Here is a 15,804-nt window from a genome sequence, read left to right on the forward strand (position 1 = left end):
TAGACCAGTCGAGGGCAGTGGGATCACCTGCATCTCCTGGGCTCTACTCCTTTGCCCGTGCACAGGGAATGGACAAAGGAAGAGCTCTGTATCACTGAACCTGGCTTTGCTGTCTCCCCTGCAGCCCCTCCAGCACCATTTACATCAGAAGAAATCCAGGCACAAAAGGAGCAAGTGGTGGCAGCAGGATTGGCTTGGTGTCACTTTAACAACAATTAAAGCTGAGTAAGTCGGCCAGCGCTGCCCCGCAGCTGCCCCAGCAGTGGGGGTACCTCTCCCCCAGCTCTCGAGCTCCCTTTCAGCTCAGCTGGAGCATCCCACTGACGGCCACGCTGGCGCCAGAGGTTTGCTACTGCAGCGGGGCTCACCTGAGGATGGCATCCAGCCAGAGCTCTTGCCTCGGGGAAAGTGCTCTTTCCTTCCTCCAGAGCTCTTTTCCGGGGCTGCAGCATAGGGCTGGCACCAGCTGGGGCTCTGCTGCGAGAAAAAGGCAGGGGTGACCCTGGAGTCCCACCCACGTACCCGGTCCTGGGACACGGCAACCTGCCCCTCCGCCCATCACCATCACGGGACCCGGAAAGCAGCACCGCCAGCCCTGGTGTGGACCTGAGCCGTCTCTTGACAGAGGAGTCTCTAACCAGCGGCCTAGAAAGAGGGCAAATTTCACAGAATTAAGCTGTGCTCAAGTTTTTGCAGGCAGTATGGTTTTTTGAGCTGCCTGGTGGTGCTGTTGCCGGGGAACGCTCAAGACGCAGGCAGGGGGTGGAATGTGCGCAGCGAGAGCGAGCGATGGTTTGTGCAGCTGTTCAGTGGGTTCGGCCTTTAAATGTGACCAGCCTGGTACGCCTGGTTCCTTTTTCCTTTTCAGACTGTATTTAGAGCTTACATCATACTTTTTAAAAAGCAAAACAAACAAGCAGACAAAGGAAAAAAAAATTGGGCAATTTTTCTTCCCCCAGCTGGGCTTTTTTTCCCTGGCCCTGGCCACTTTGCAGCATGATGACTGGCCCCAATATTAGTGCACAGGACTGGGCCCAGGGCAGGGCTTTGGCAGGCAGCACCTTCCTGAGGCTCCCAGTAATGCAGTTCAGGGGGAGCGCTCGAGAAATGGGGGCACTCACTCATAATTGCTCTTTCTGGTCTCTCCCCATCGCTGTCTGTCCGGATCCCTGCCCCCATTTTTTAGTCCCTCCCTCTCTGTCTTTAGCCCATCGCTATTTTGTCTTTCTCTTTCTTTCTCTGTCTGACTCCCTGTCTGCAGTTTCTCATTCCTCCCTGTCTGTCCTATATATAGCCTGTTGCTACCTTTTCATTTCTCCACACCTCCTTCTCCCTCTCCTCTTTTTTTCTGTCTCCATGTCCTGCTCTCCTGCAGCCTGGCCCCTCTCTCTTGCCTGTCTCCCCTGCTCAGCTGCCTGGGCCTTCTCTCTGGGCCTCTGTCCTGCTCCCCAACCCCTTCTGCTCTTCCTCCATCTCCATCCCGGAGGCCATCGCTGTTCTATCCTTCTCTGCCCCTTGTCCTGACCCACACCCTGTTTCTCAGTCTCTAGGGACAGTTTCCATCTTCTCTTGCTCCGTGCAGTGCTCTGTGTCCCTGCCTCTCCCTTGCTCTTCCCTCTCACCCTTTCCCCTCCATCCCTCTCTTCTGCTCCCCGTCCCACGTCTCTGTCACTCCACTCTCCTGGTGCCTTTGCTGTCTCTCGCCCCCCGGCCCGCTCACTCGCCCAGCCTGTGTCTGTCCGTCCCTCTGTCCTCCTTCCTGCCCTTCTGCTCTCGCTGACCCTCCGTCCTGAGGCCCATCACTCTCTTTCTTCCTGCACTCACTGTCCCCTTCCCCTCCACCCTCCTCCCGCTCTGCCCCTCTGCCCGGCTCCTCACCAGTATTTCTCCTTCCCCCACTCCCTGCCCAGCTCCCCCCACTCTCCTCGTCCCACTGCCCGTTCCCATCCCTCTGCCCGCCGCCCGTCCCTCTCCAGCCAGCCCAACGCCCGTCCCACCTCTCTCCGCCGCACTGTCCCTCCTTCTTCTTCTTCTTCTCCTTCTTCTTGTCCTTCAACTCTTCCCCCGCCTCTCCCCTGCTCCACCGGCCGGAGCAGCCCGGGGAGGCGGCCATGGGGCTGGGGGGCGGGGCCGGGCCGGGGGACGGTGTCCCCGCAGGGTCAGACCGCGGGAACCGGCGCCCCGGGGCATGCTGGGAGCTGCAGGCCTGGGCATGGGGCTGCCGGGCAGCCATGTTGGCTCCCGGGGCATGCTGGGAGCTGCAGGCCTGGGCTGCCGGGCGGCCATGTTGGCTCCCGGGGCATGCTGGGAGCTGCAGGCCTGGGCTGCCGGGCGGCCATGTTGGCTCCCGGGGCATGCTGGGAGCTGCAGGCCTGGGCTGCCGGGCGGCCATGTTGGCTCCCGGGAGGTGCAGCCTCTGCTCCAGCTGCGGCCCGGCTGAGGTCAGTACTGGGGTCACCCGTGAGGAGTGAGGCCCCTGGGCAGGGGTCGGGGTTTCTCCTGCCCGCTGGATGCCTGGGGGGTGTGTGTGTGCGCTCCCGGTCAGCTGGAGGCAGGCCCAGCCAGCGCAGGCCCAGGAGTAATGTGAGAGCTGGGGAGGGGAGGGGGAGGAGACAGACCCCCTGGGCACAGGCACCGGGCAGCCCCGCCCCCAGAGCCCCCGGGAGACCCCCAGCACCTTGAGTTACTACACTCATAGGAGTAGTGTGTTTTTCTGTTAACTCTTACAAGGCTTTTGTTGTCCTTCAAGCAGTGTTCATCACCCAGTGTGCAAAAAAGGGAATCTTACACACGGAGCTGAATCAGTTTAATCCGTATTTGTGCAAAGATGGGGGCTAGGTTCAATTCCACAAAGCTGGCATGCTACACAAAGGAACTGCTGCGTATTTATCTTGTTACATGATTAGTAAAAACCTGTCTAAGATTACGCTCATGGGTCTGTAATTACTATTCCATCTGCTGTTGGTTAGTTATAGTTAAATTACCCTCGCTTGCTGTGTAAATTAGCACACATGCTCCTTACAGGCGTGGGGGGACAATTCTTTCTGGTCGTGAATTGAGTCAGTGGTCACAGTCTCCCCACTGACTCTAACACCCACCCACCCCAACCCCCCCCACACACACCTTTGCCTTTCCCCCCAGTTATTGCTGATTCTTGCTGAATTCATGCTTCTCAGACAATCATCCAAGCATCTGGCATCTTCTGGGACAGGATGTTTTGACTTGCGGAAAAACTAACTCCACAACTGTTAAGTTGTAAAGTAGGTATGTTTATTCAGCGCCGGGCGCATGGGGGATCGCTCCTCCACAAGCATGCGCCCCCCTTGCAGCTCTCGTCCTGCTTATATATTACAAAATAATGCATATTCATAGAATGCTTATACATAAACATAATATTTCCCCGCCTCCCCTCGCTTCTCATGGTAATTAGGTCTCCTCCTCTTGCGTCTGCGCGTTGAGCTCCTTTGGTGGTCGCAAATTCCTGGGAGAGGGTCGTATAGATGAAGTATCTCCTCTTCCTCGCTGATGAACTTTTTACCTTATTCTTCTGCGCAGCCTCAGTTGTTCCCTAACTCCTAGCTAAACCACAAGGCCAATTAGTGTTAGGATTTGAGGTGATCTATTGCTGTTCTGTACTACTTCAAGGACAATAGGAAGCTTCTGTTTGAGCCAGAAGATAATATCTTAGCAACAGTCAGCCCCTGGTATGTCTTCACGTATAGCCCCCTCATCTTGGCGCAAGCTCTGCACCATCAAACTCAAATTCTTTAAATTCCCTATCTCATTCCCCCCTTTTCTTCTTACTTAGTAAATTCTTTTACTACTCAAACCATCTTACAGCTTACTTTTATAACTAAGTTGTGTTAGTCTTCACTATTCTTTTGAAACTCAGATTATATTTTATCTGTTATGTGCATTTGCTGTCTTGATGTTTTGCCCTGTATCATTCCTTGCTTTGTTCAGTTAATCCAACATGTTGTATCTAGCATGTAGTTTACATCTACTGCTTCACCTGATGGCGTAAAACAGATTCGTGCTGTTTGCCAATCAAAGTCTACTGCTGTATTAATCATTTAAACTTTATATACACATGTATTCTTGTTTATATTTAGGATAGGTGCTTTTAGGCCTAAATAACACATGCGCGTTGGGCTGGGGGCGTGGAAATTCTTGCTGCGTATTTGGACTTCCATTTTGGAGCTTTGGAATCTATCGCAACCATGAATATGGATTGCATTTCTGCGCTAGCTTTAATTCTTGTTTTATCAGCTATTGCCTTATTTGTTATTGTAATGTTTCTTTTTTGTCGGTGTGAATGTCAGTTCTGTAAGTTATTTTCACGTTCTTCTGCTGCTTTGCCTGAATCTCCTGAGCAGCAACCACTGCAATCCTCTGTTAATTCTCCTGCATCTCCTCCTCAACTATCGTCCTCTTCTGCCACTGTTTTCACTGCTACTATCCTTGAACCTCAACCATCGTGTTCTTTTGTTGACTTTCCGGAATCTCAAGTTTAGTTTATACGATGTTTTTGTTCTATAAAGTTAGAAATAGTAGTATTGCTTATTTGTTTTGGTTGAAAATCAAAATAGAACTTTCTAGTCTCACATGACGCATGCGCTTTGGGATTAAAAAGGGGGTGCGGAGAGCCTTTTCCCACTGCGCATGCTGATCCCGAACCCAGCAGACCAGAGCAGCCGACCGCGTGGATCTGCAGGGCCGTAATCAGTTTGTGATATCTTTTGTTATAAGAATGGATCACCTTTTGGCATTAATTTTGATTCATGTTGTCTTTTTTTCTTTACTGGCTATTATCTTACTTATCATTATTATACTTTTGTTTTGTCCTGGTAATTGTTGTTCTTGTAGAATGTCACTTCGTCCCTCTACTGATTCATCGGAGCCTCAAACTTAGTTTATAAAATGCTTAGGCTTTGTAAAGTTAATTAGTTTTAAACATGTTATATTTGTTAGATAAAAATGTTTAAATATTGTTAAAATATGTGTTTGTTAGATAAAAATGTATAAAAATGTTTATTGTTAAAAATAGTGTTAAAAATATTGTTAAAAAAATATATACTTGTTAAACTAAAATGATTTGTAGTAAAGAATAATGTTAAAAATATATACTTGTTAGTTACAGTACTGCGCTTTTCCTAGCTTTTCTCTTTCTGTACTGTTATCTTTCACACCACCACGACGGCAGCAATGTTGAGCCATGGAGTGGTGTAGAGACTTTTGGTTTGTCTCAGCGTTGCTGCCTCCAGGTATACCACTTCCTGGCTACAGCATCGTGTTGTTGTGGAGGAGTACGTTTAGGAGGCGACAAATAGTCCCTGGCAAAACCACTACATCCGCCAAAGGTGAAAAACAGCAGCAGCCTTACCAGCACCCACCGAGCTGCACCTGCGCACGAGCCAGGTGGAGGGGAAACCACGGCGAGGCTGAAGACGCCGCAGATCGGCCCCTCACCAGCACGACCACCATGGACACCTGGGCATGCGCGTATGGAGGACCATGGGGCGGCACATAGAACAACAAGCCCCGTGGAAATGGGCGGACAGATCGTGAGGATGGGGACTATAAAAGGACAGACTGCGTACTCCTTAGTAGAGGGGAACCAACTTGGAGCCAGGAACGTGGAGCGTCATCGGGCCGCCAGAACATCGCTGGATCCCTGGTCGTGGTGGTGGTAATTAGTTGCGCTTCTATCGTGTTCTTGCTTAGGGATTCTGACTTTTCCTTCTTTTTCCTCTCTGTCCTATCGCTTTGATTAATTGTTATAGAGAATAAAGTTTCTAGGGTTATAAAGCATCTGACCTCATTTGTGTCTTAATCTCGCTTTTGGCTTGGTTTGTATTCGTAAAAGAGCTATATGGAGAGATAGAGGCCAAGCCAAATTAGTCTCCTATAACTAATTCAGTGTTAGTAGAATCTACCCCAGTCTTTTAAAATTCGGATTATGGTATAAAGCTTCATACATAATTTGCAGGCGTTTTGTAAGTCTCCAGTTCCATATATATATAGTTACAGTAAGAATTAACAAAATTACTACAGATATCAAAAGAACTACTACTGGGTGAAGGATTGCGTTAAAAATTCCGGTTGCCGTTGGTGACCATCCAAGGAGGGTGTCCCACCAATGATGTTCTCCTACCTTTTGTACTTTCATCAAAATCTCGTGAATTTGCTCCGTATCATGTTTTACTACTATTAGCATCTCCTTCCCTTTTTGTTTTACTTCTTCTAGAATAGAAAGTAAGTCTTCGTGCTGTAGCATCTCCTTCACTCTCTCCAAATTCATTCCTATGGGGGTAGAACCTATTCTTCGATACAGAGTATATTTCGTTTCTATTACTTGGGAGCTCAGAACAGGGCTGACATAGTTAAAGTCACAACCTTCGATTTTTGTAAAATTACATACACAATGATTAGAGTGGTTTCCTATTTCCATTTCATCACCATCGACTATAAAGCTCTTACAAGAAGTGCGTAAACATATGCACCCCCCTCCTATGTATATTAGAACTGTATTGTGGTTAGGAGAGGGTTGTACTTCAAAGTTGCACTCTTTCTGGTGGGTGTCCAGGCACATATCTTGAGCCTCTATGGAGTTTCCTTCGCAGACATATCCCTGATGTCCCATGTTAGTGCACAGATCTGTGTCAATAGTCTGCCATTTATCCCCTTGTTGCCACACCCACCCTTTATGTCCTACTGGATTGATTATTACTCCCTTATGATACAATCCTATGGCAGTAATAGGGTAGATTTTATACTGTGTAGCCCTTGATATGGTCAGGACGAAGGCGATTATTTTATCATTCTTATCATCATACGTGAAATTTACCAATTTCCACCAGGATTGCAATTCTCTTTCTTGATCAAGTGCTTTATCCCAAACTACCTTCCGAATTTCCTTAGGGAGGATTCCTTCCTCCCCTTCTCTCAGAATATTGGAAATAATCGATTGTATCCACATTTGTGCTTGTATACAACTAAGAGCCAAGGATGTGTCTTTCTGTAGAGCCTCCATCCCTTCTACCACTAATGAATGGTCTTTGATGTTAACTCTCTCCCAATCAGGGAGAAGTTTTGATGTTAGCCATTGGTGAGTCCCTAAGGCTAATAAGGACGATTTTAGAGGCCGTTTTAATTGATCCAGTTCTTGAGTTGCTGTAGCCAATTTGTTCATTATTACTTCTGAATCTACACTATTCAATACCCCCAATCCTGTCCCTAAAATTCCTGTCACATCCCTTTTTTGTCTTTGAACAGCCCGAGCCTTTAGCCAGGCATCCCATCCCCTTTGAGTTGTTTCCAGATATGGAAGGCACTTTGGTTGTATGTCTGTCAGATTCACCTGCAAATGCACTTCCACCTATTTTAGTGACCACTGGGGATTAAACAATAGGACTTGCTGACCAGTTTTCCGGATCACATGTGGACCTATTTTAAAGATTCTTGGTTTTGACTTTAGCACTTGCCCAGCAATTGCTTTTGTACCTCTTACAGACGTGACAGGTGGCAGAGTGGTTGCAGTAGACTGCATGGGGTCAATTCTGACCCTGTAGAACAATGCCTGTCCCCTTGACCCTTGTCCTAAGCATGTTACAAAAGTTATCTTGGTTAAGGTAAAGTTAAACCAACACATTGATTTCCCTTTGCACGATTCTCCAAATTTATATGGGGACCCTATCATTCTCACACCTATCATAGTGTCTTCTAACACTGGAACTAGACCGTCCTCATGATATACTTGACAACCCACTGTTATTTCATCCCCCGTTTTTCCTTCTAATTGGTCGATTTCATCCTTATCGTCCCTTCTCCACTGGTTCCCTTGGTATACCTTATTGTTGTTAACAACCACCATGGCTAGTTTTGTTCTTAAGTCCACATCCTTCACCATCATGGCATGATTTTTCTGGGCGTGATTCCAAGGCCAATCTTTGGGTTCCTGGGCACAGGCAAGAAGGATAATCCTAAAACATATTAACAGTTCTAACTCACGGTTGATCATTTTGAGGTCTTAATCCAAAAGTTTTTGTTTGAATTTGAGTTTTAATGGTCCAGTTTCTGTCACCTCCCAGCGTTGTTTAGGAGCCTTCTTGATCCTAGTATGATGTATCCATGATGTGTGTTCTTTAATTTTCACTGCAGTAAAGGTCGTAAGCAGCACCTGGAACGGCCCCTCCCATTGTGGTTCCAATGTTTTTTCTGCAAGAGACTTAACATACACATAGTCTCCAGGCTGTATATCGTGTACCGGTCCGTCTAACCCTCTACCCCGAGTTCCGAATACATGTTTCCCAATTTTGTTAAGTTGTTTGCTTAATGCTATCATGTATGAAGTCATAGTTTCCTCTCCAATTTGCATTGATATTCCCTTTTGCACTGCGTAAGGTCTGCCATATAACATCTCAAAAGGACTCAACCCTTCTTTGGCCCTTGGTTTTGCTCGTATGCGCAAGAGTGCCAATGGGAGAGCTTGGGGCCAGGTCAGGTTTGATTCCTGACCGAGTTTTACTATTTGCTGTTTAATCAAATGATTCATTTTCTCTACTTGGCCACTGGATTGGGGACGATATGGGGTGTGAAGCTGCCAATCTATGCCCAGATAGTAACTGACTTGCTGGACTACTTTGGAAACAAAGTGCGACCCCCTGTCTGAGGATATGGTCGCTGGAACCCCAAAACGTGGAATTATTTCTTGCGTTAATACTTTTGTCACTTCTCTGGCTTTAATCGTTCTGGTGGGGAACGCTTCTGGCCAACCTGAAAAGGTATCTGTTAATACCAATAGGTATCGATACCCCCCTTTTCTTGGAAGTTCTGAAAAATCAATTTGCCATTGTTGTCCTGGTCCGTTCCCTTTTCCAATCTGGCCTACTTCTAGATTAGGGGTATTCTTAGGATTAGTCTGGAGGCAAAGGTCACACTGTTGAGTCACTTGCCTTACTATGGTATACAAATTTCTGGCTCTAATATTCCTAACTAAATATCGGTATAGGGCCTCTGCCCCCCAGTGTCCTTTTCTGTGTTCTTCCCTTACCAGGTGTCTGGTCAAATAAGAGGGAATTACTATCTTTTCTTGGGGAGTGACAGCCCAACCTTCTTTATTATATGATCCTTCCAGATCTGCAATAAGCTTTTTGTCTTCTTTTGTGTAAATAGGCTTACCTTCTAAAATAGTCTGTCCATCAGGGACTAAAGCACCCTCCATTTTTACCTCTCTTTTGGCTGCTTGTTTTGCCTCTCTGTCCGCCAGTTCATTTCCTCTTTCTAAGTCGGAATTCACCTTTTGGTGTGCCTTAATATGCATGGTTGCCACTTTTCTTGGAAGTTGGACAGCTTCCAGTAGCCTCAGAATTTCCTTCCCATGTTTAATGTGTTTCCCTTGTGAATTTAGCAGTCCTCTTTCCTTCCAGATTGCTCCATGAGCATGAACTACCCCAAAGGCATATTTTGAGTCCGTATAAATGTTCACAGTTTTGCCTTGGGCTAATTCTAAAGCACGGGTCAGAGCGATTATCTCCGCCTTTTGTGCAGATGTACTCACAGGCAGTGGTTCTGATTCCAGTATCTCTTGGGTGGTAGTAACAGCGTACCCAGCATATCTTTTACCGCTCAGGACATAACTGCTCCCATCTGTAAACCAGTTCTCTGCATCTTCCATAGGGCTGTCCTTCAAGTCTATGCGGCTTGAATATGTTGCCTCGATGGTCTCCAGGCAGTCATGTTGCACTGGTTCTCCTGTGTCTCCACTAAGGAAAGAAGCTGGGTTGATAATGTTAGTCACTACAATCTCCACATCATCTTGTTCTACCAGTTCAGCCTGATATTTTAGGAATCTTTGGGGTGAGAGCCAATGCCCTCCTTTAATTTCCAATACTGCTGACACTGTATGAGATACTAATACAGTAATCTTCTGGCCTAATGTGAATTTTCGTGCTTCCTGTACATTTAGGATTACTGCTGCAACCGCTCGTAGGCATCCGGGCCAACCCTTAGTGGTTGTATCCAGTTGCTTGGAGAAATAGGCAACTGCCCGACGGTATGGGCCTAAGTCTTGTGCCAATATTCCCAATGCAATTCCCTGTTTCTCGTGTGAAAAGAGAAAGAATGGCTTACTTACATCTGGGAGTCCTAAAGCCGGAGCTGACATCAGGGCCTTCTTTAGTGAGTCAAAGGCCCGTATGGCCTCTTTATTCCACTGGAGGTTCTTCTGTTCAGTGACAGTTAGTGCATATAGTGGCTTAACAAGTAATCCATAGTTATAGATCCATAGCCTGCACCAACCAGTCATTCCCAGGAATGTTCGCAATTCTTTCACTGTTTGTGGTCTCGGAGTCTGACAAATTGCCTCTTTCCGAGCTTGTCCTAAGGTCCTTTTCCCAGCACTGATTTCGTAGCCCAAATAGATCACTTCACGCTGCACTACTTGGGCCTTCTTTTTAGATACCCGGTAGCCCTGAAGTCCCAGAAAATTTAAAAGGCTTACCGTCTAGGTTACGCAGGCCTCTTTCGTCTTAGTGGCAATTAGGATGTCATCTACATATTGCAGCAGCTTTCCCTCTTCAGGTGGAGTTGGGGCTTCCCATAGTTCAAGGTCTTTGGCTAGTTGGTTGCCAAATATAGTGGGGCTGTTTTTAAATCCTTGTGGCAGCACTGTCCAAGTTAACTGAGTTTTACGTCCACTCTTAGGATTTTCCCATTCAAATGCAAATATTTTCTGACTGGCTTCGAGGAGAGAGAGACAAAAGAAGGCATCCTTGAGGTCTAAAACAGTAAACCAGATTAGTTCAGGAGTTAGCTTTGTTAACAAGGTGTAAGGGTTTGCTACCACTGGGTAGAGATCTTCCGTTATTTTATTTATTGCTCTTAGATCCTGAACTATCCTGTATGACCCATCGGGTTTCCGGACAGGTAATATGGGAGTATTAAAATTAGATTCACACTCCCTTAATAATCCTATTTGCAAAAACTTGTCTATAACTGGCTGGATCCCTTCCCAATCCTCCTTCTTTAAAGGATATTGTTTAATTCTTACCGGTTGTTGTCCTTCTTTAAGGTTTACCTCTACAGGTGGAGCATTCTTCGCCCTCCCAGGGGTATCAGTGGCCCATACTCCGGGATACACTTGATCGATAATTTCCTCGCTAATTTCTCCTTCTGTGGGGACACTAGTTAAAGATAAGCTCATGATTTGTATAAATTCTTGGTTGTTTACCTCCAGAGTAATCTCTCCATGGTTAAAGTTAATGGTTGCTCCTAATTGTTCTAATAAGTCTCTCCCCAGGAGCGCTTTTGGGGAGTTCGGCATATACAGAAACTTGTGTATGCCTAACTGCTTTCCCAATTCATATTTCAAAGGTTTGCAAAAGTATGCCTTTTCACTTTGGCCAGTGGCTCCCATCACCATGATATAATCTTTCTCCAGGGGTACTAAATCCATGTTCAAAACTGAATATGTTGCTCCAGTATCCACTAAAAATTCTACTTCTTTTTGTTCTTTCCCTAGCTTTATTTTAACCAGCGGATCCGCTAGGGTAGATTCCACGGGTCCCCGTCATTGTTCTTCTAAATTAGCTAATGTCTGCCGTTTCCGGCGGTTTCCCCTTTTTCCTGTGTTTCCCCATTTCTCTGGACACTGCCTCTTCCAATGTCCGAACTTTTTGCATATAGCACATTGATTTCTGTTAAGCGGCTGTCGCTCCGATCTCCTTTGCTCCCCTTCTTTTATTACAGCCAAGATTTTCTTGTGCCCTTTCTTGTAGTCCTCTTCCCTATTCCGAAATACCCTCCATGCCTCCTCCAATAGTGTCTCTAAGTTCCTTCCCCCAGGAGGAGGTACTTTCTGAAGTTTTCTCCTAATATCCCCTGTGGCTTGCCCTAGGAACAGAGATACCAGATGTTGTATCCCTGCCTCTGAACTCGGGTCTAAGGAAGTGTTACTGCGCATTGTATCTCTCAGCCGATCCAGGAACTCTGATGGGGACTCGGATGGACCTTGTTTAATTTCATAGAGTGCTGCCCAATTTATTGTTTTAGGGATAGCCCTTTCCATTCCCTTTGCAATCCACTCTCGGTATGCTCTTAATCTTTCCACATGTGCAGACCAATTGGGATCCCATTTCGGGTCATCATGTAAGGGGAGGAACTCCTTATAGTCCCCCCCAGTAGCTCTATAGTGATCCTCAGCCAAATTTTGTGCTGTTTTTAAAACCAGCTGTTTTTCGGTCTCAGTTAAGTGATCCAGTAGCAGCTGCATGTCTTCCCAGTCAGGGTTGTGCTGCCTTATAATGAACCGAAAATGCCTAGTCACACTCTCAGGGTCATTTCGGTAGTTTTTAGCTTTCTTTTCCCATATCTCTAAATCAGAGGTAGAAAACGGCACTTTAACCAACATAGTGCCCTGGGGTCCCACCGCCTCTCTGAGGGGTGCTTGGAGAGCTTTAGGAGTTCTTCCCCGTGTCCTGGAGGAGATTGGGCTATCTGGAGAAATGGACTGTTCCTCCGAGTCCTTGTCCTGTTCCTGGGACTGAGGAGGGGGTTTGAATAGGTCTTCCAAGCTCTGCTCTTTCGCCCTTCTAGTCTTATCTGTTCTAGTACATCTCTGTCCGATGCTGCATGACGAGCAGCACCTTTTTAGTTTTCCTTTAATTTCTCCCTTATAATCCTTTTCCAGGGCAAGCACTAAAGGGTCTTGTGGTGGGACTAATCCACAATCCCTCTGCCACTCCGGGTGATTCCGGAGGGTGAAAAACATATCTGCGTAGGACACCTCGTCCCACTTCCCCTCTCTCCGTAAAAATAACATTAATTGCAGCAGTGTATGGTAGTCTAAGGTCCCATTCAGTGGCCATTTAGCCTCCTCTTCCAGTTTGTAAAGTGGCCACCACTGATTACAATATTTAATCAGAATTTTCTTGCTTTCTGTGCTTCCCCTCCCCGCTATGTCTTTCCAGTGTGTTAATATACAATCTAATGGGCTTTTCTTTACAATTCTTCCCTGCTTATTTCCCATTATTATTTCTTCTCAAAATCCCTTCTTTCCACTTTTCCCAGCACTCTGCACACCTCGACCTCCTCTTATCAGACACACAGTACCACTTACATCGACAATCTACGCACTCTGCTAATACCCATACTTGGTGAGAATTCCCTTACCGGGGGGGGCAGGAATACAAAGAAAGCAGGGGATTCTTCCACGGACCCGGAGGTATAATCGGCTGGTTGTTTCCAATCCAATGCTACCAGCTGCCCAGAAGGAGTTGTGTACAGTCCTTCTAGCAGGTATAAATCATCTCCCCGTGCCAACCATTTATTCCTTCTACACAAATAATCACTAGATTCCAACCCAAACCAACGGAGAAGGGATCCGCTTTCCCGGTTCATGCGATGTTTTCACAAAACATACAAAGACAGTGCATTACTTAAACAGATAGAAACTTTTCACTTGTTTTGCAGCGGCTGCGTCTCACTCACGCCCTGCAGGCTCTCACTCATACAGCAGCGGCTGCTCTCACTCACACCCTGCAGGCATGCAGGCACACAGACAGGCAGCAGCGGCTGCTCTCACACACAAAGCCGCAGCTGCCTCTCACTCTTAAAGGGCCAGTCACACCTTCCACTCACACCACAAAATAAAACAACAACTAGGTCCGTGTAGCATATATCATAAACCATTAACAATTTGCCGTAAGTTCAAAACCAGTATATCCACAAGTAGTGCACTATACAATAACAGCCCGGAAAAATAGGGTAAGATCTTACAGGTGACGGTAATTGGTAATTACCAGTGCCCTGCCCAAATGCAAACTGCCTCTTATATACCAGTCATCGGTAGTTTGACCCAAAAGACCTTACACCTTTCCCTCGGCTTTCCAAAACCAGAACCAAATGGGTATACCCCCTCCTTGGGACTACGCTGTGCGCCAGACGTCTCTGCGCGTCTTACCAGCAGCCCGTTACCCTTTAAACATACCTTTGTCCGCGATTTAGATGGTCCTTGTCTACTCCCGCAGTGGACAGCTGGGAGCGGAGTTCCTCCGAGAAAAGCTCGGGGTGCACCTAGGATGTCCACCCCTCAGCAGTGTCCTGGCAGCCGAGTAGAGAGTCCCATCTGGGTCGCCAAGTTGACTTGCGGAAAAACTAACTCCACAACTGTTAAGTTGTAAAGTAGGTATGTTTATTCAGCGCCGGGCGCATGGGGGATCGCTCCTCCACAAGCATGCGCACCCCTTGCAGCTCTCGTCCTGCTTATATATTACAAAATAATGCATATTCATAGAATGCTTATACATAAACATAATATTTCCCCGCCTCCCCTCGCTTCTCATGGTAATTAGGTCTCCTCCTCTTGCGTCTGCGCGTTGAGCTCCTTTGGTGGTCGCAAATTCCTGGGAGAGGGTCGTATAGATGAAGTATCTCCTCTTCCTCGCTGATGGACTTTTTACCTTATTCTTCTGCGCAGCCTCAGTTGTTCCCTAACTCCTAGCTAAGCCACAAGGCCAATTAGTGTTAGGATTTGAGGTGATCTATTGCTGTTCTGTACTACTTCAAGGACAATAGGAAGCTTCTGTTTGAGCCAGAAGATAATATCTTAGCAACAGTCAGCCCCTGGTATGTCTTCACGTATAGCCCCCTCATCTTGGCGCAAGCTCTGCACCATCAAACTCAAATTCTTTAAATTCCCTATCTCAGTTTCCCTCTTAACACTCCTTTAGCTGTTCTTCAAAGGTAGAGCTGTTAGGCAGGCACCCACTGTTCATGCAAAGTTGGAGAAACTCACTCCCTTATCTCCTGGTTCCTTCTTTTCATGGCAAGAGTCTTAAATCAGAAACTGCCCCTGTCATTCTTCTATTTACAAGGTCAGAATGAGCAGAGAAGACAATTTCCTAGAGACATCAGGGAGGCCAGGCTGTGAGCTCTGCTGCTCCCCGGCTGCACCCTGGCTTTCAGCCTGGGGCTCGGGGCCACCCAGCTCACAGCCTGTCGGCCAGCGCCTCGCCCAGGGGGTGACAGATGCGGGTGTCCAACACCAGCCCAGACAAACACCGCCGTTGCTGCGGGGCTGGGCTGTGCCCCAGTTTATGACGGCCAGCCTTACTGCTCAGGGCAGGACTGAAGCAGAAACGGGGCTGCGAGAAGGGCTCAGGACCAGGGCCCTGGCCATGTAACCCCCAGAAAGGGTTGGCACCCCAAATATCGGGACATAATCTGCCACTTTTTGGTTTTAGCCTGATTTGCAACAGTGCCAATGGAAGTGCCTGAGACCATTTTAAAGTAGTTTCTTGACTTATTTTGCTAATTTGCCTTTTTAGAGTCGGAATCGTTCTTTCTACCTTTCCGCTGGACTGTGGCCTCCATGGTGTGTTGATTAGCAGAAAAAAGACTCTACAACTCAAATAGAGTTATAAAGCAGGTGTGTTTACTCTGCCCGGGGTGCAAGGGGATTTCTCCACAAAGTGATACTGAGAAATGATTATTGTTTTGAGATTTATTTACTTATTTATAGCAAGTTATAGTATTACTTATAGTATTTTTTTTAATATTGCTAAGAATCCTGCTTGCCCGGACTGATTTGTGGAATGTTGCCCAGCGTCCCTGGGGGGCGGCAGGGGGGTCGGGGCAGCCCCCAGAGAGCCCCCCCACACCTGCCCAAGGCAGTGATTCGTGGAAAAAAGACTCTACAACTCAAACAGAGTTACCCAGGAGGTCTGTTTACTCCGGCGCTGGGGTGCAGGGGGATTTCTCCACAAAGCTTGCACATGCACCGCACATTTTACCAAAAGTTCATAG

The 15,804-nt window shown here is 47.1% G+C and overlaps 1 long non-coding RNA gene across 1 annotated transcript; it reads left to right on the plus strand.

The window, feature by feature from the left end:
* Nucleotides 1-2,371: 2,371 nt before the first annotated feature.
* On the plus strand, nt 2,372-15,428 carry LOC141964913 (uncharacterized). Its single transcript, XR_012634405.1, has 2 exons — nt 2,372-2,441; nt 15,327-15,428. It is a non-coding gene; the product is annotated as an uncharacterized LOC141964913 (long non-coding RNA).
* The last annotated feature ends 376 nt before the right edge of the window (nt 15,429-15,804 follow it).

Source organism: Athene noctua, chromosome 12 (assembly GCF_965140245.1).
Source record: "Athene noctua chromosome 12, bAthNoc1.hap1.1, whole genome shotgun sequence".
Lineage (NCBI taxonomy): Eukaryota > Metazoa > Chordata > Aves > Strigiformes > Strigidae > Athene > Athene noctua.